The sequence below is a fragment of the Etheostoma spectabile genome, chromosome 17, assembly GCF_008692095.1.
Source record: "Etheostoma spectabile isolate EspeVRDwgs_2016 chromosome 17, UIUC_Espe_1.0, whole genome shotgun sequence".
NCBI lineage: Eukaryota > Metazoa > Chordata > Actinopteri > Perciformes > Percidae > Etheostoma > Etheostoma spectabile.
The window spans coordinates 1,559,118-1,561,447 of NC_045749.1; the positions used below are offsets into that span (position 1 = coordinate 1,559,118).

The window sequence follows — 2,330 nt, forward strand, 5'->3', positions numbered from 1 at the left end:
ACCTGAGCATTGTTTCTGACCATGTCCATCCCTTTATGGACCCATCCTGATGGCTACTTCCAGCAGGATAATGCACCATGTCACAAAGCTCAAATCATTTCAAATTGGTTTCTTGAACATGACGATGAGTTCACTGTACTAAAATGGCCCCCACAGTCACCAGATCTCAACCCAATAGAGCATCTTTGAGATGTAGTGGAACGGGAGCTTGGTGCCCTGGATTTGCATCCCTCAAATCTCCATCAACTGCAAGATGCTATCCTATCAATATGGGCCAACATTTGTAAAGAATGCTTTCAGCACCTTGTTGAATCAATGCCACGTAGAATTAAGGCAGTTCTGAAGGCGAAAGGGGGTCAAACACAGTATTAGTATGGTGTTCCTAATAATCCTGTAGATGAGTGTATCTGGGAGCAAGGTTAACTCCCCTTCCTCTGCTTTGCCCGCTCAGAGAATTTGGCCCACCCATGACCACTAAGGTCTATATAAAAGAGACTTTAGATTCACTATTAGGGACCACTAAGGTTAAATAAAGAGACTTCAGATCCAGTATTAGGGACCACAGGTCTATATAAGAGGACTTTAGTACAAGTATAGGGGACCTAAGGTCTAAATAAAAGAGACTCAGATCCAGTATTAGGGACCACAAGGTCTATAAAAAGAGACTTCAGATACAGTATTAGGGGACCACTAAGGTCTATACAAAAGAGACTTCAGATACAGTATTAGGGGACCACTAAGGTCTACATAAAAGAGACTTCAGATACAGTATTAGGGGACCACTAAGGTCTATATAAAAGAGACTTCAGATACAGTATTAGGGGACCACTAAGGTCTATATAAAAGAGACTTCAGATACAGTATTAGGGGACCACTAAGGTCTATATAAAAGAGACTTCAGATACAGTATTAGGGGACCAATAAGGTCTCTATAAAAGAGACTTCAGATTTTTACAGTGTGTTCAGGGGACAGGGTCGTCCTGCTACTTTAGGGGCTGTAAGAGGTCGCTTGTCGGCAAAGCAGTTGGTTTTAAATACCGTAAAACAATTAACAGAGAAAGAGAGAACTAAAGAAGTGTTGCAGTTTATTGTCATTGTCATTGTATCTAGCAGGCAAACAATGAGACAACAATGAATGTGCGGTGAATTTCACACAGCAAAAATATACTACAGAAATATTAATATTACAAAATACATCTCATTCTATTTTCTACTGCAATTTGTATACATAAAACATCGCTAGAAAGTAGAAAATTGTTAGATTAATTTCATTTTCAAGAATATACAGAGACCACTGAAGTTATATCAGAGTTCATTTTTACCTGTGAACACAAGGAGACAGTTTCCACCCTACAGAAAAGTACAGAAAATGGAAGCTCTCTACAGACGCTTATTCCTACAAAGTGGATGTTAATATGAAGTCATAACAAAGTGGATGTTAATATGAAGTCATAACAAAGGGGGGGGGGGGGGGGGGGGGGGGCTTTGTGGAGTGTCTCATAGGTTTCTTTGTCGGCAAGAGAAGGACACCTAAAACCCCAAAACAGTCATTCTTTTTCAGTGTCATGTGTTGTCAGCAGCAACAACCACTGAGGAGAACGTCCAATGAGAGGTTTAAAGACAGATGATAGGCTCTGGATCCCGGCCAATCACAGCACATCCCAAAAGTCTGTAGAGTACAAAGAGATGTTGGTGCAGCAGGACAGGGCCCTACGGAAGCCTTGAAAGGCAAGGTCAAAAAATAAAATTGTGCAAAAGTTTATCTCCTATTTAGAAGATATTATCTCGTCATAAACTAAAATTTCCTTCGGGATGAATAAATATCTATCTATCTATCTATCTATACATTTAGGCTTCAGTGCAGATTTAAGCGCTTAGTGCACGATTCAAAGGGAATTGAAAGTTCAGCCAAGTGCAGCACAACAAAAGGTTTTACCTTCTTAAACTCTAATTGGCACGGGACTGGTATTACCTGGGGACATCTAGTGATTTGTAATAATAACGAAGGCCTTCTGTGATCTTAAGTGCAGACCGCCATGTCTGTAATTTGTCAATTTTAAATGCCACCATAAATCACCTGCCATATTTCACCAAACACAGGGGTCGTGTGACAATATTCACAATATTAGTCCCTTGTCAGTCGGCATCTGTGTAATTTGGCTGCATTGGCAATTCAGAATTTAAGTCTGGACATCAAATGTGGGGATAATGTCAATAAATCTGATGATAGTACAGGCCTTTCTTATCCTGTGTGAATTCACCGCACAAAACAGATGTATGTGTGTCTGTGTGTGTGTGGGTGGGTGGGGGGGTGGTCTGAATAACATGAG

At 40.5% G+C, this 2,330-nt stretch overlaps 1 long non-coding RNA gene across 1 annotated transcript; it reads right to left on the bottom strand.

The window, feature by feature from the left end:
- Positions 1-1,071: 1,071 nt before the first annotated feature.
- LOC116705554 (uncharacterized) lies at positions 1,072-2,322 on the bottom strand. The gene is made up of 2 exons (XR_004335953.1): positions 1,847-2,322; positions 1,072-1,795 (listed from the first exon to the last, which is right to left on the bottom strand). It is a non-coding gene; the product is annotated as an uncharacterized LOC116705554 (long non-coding RNA).
- Positions 2,323-2,330: the final 8 nt, after the last annotated feature.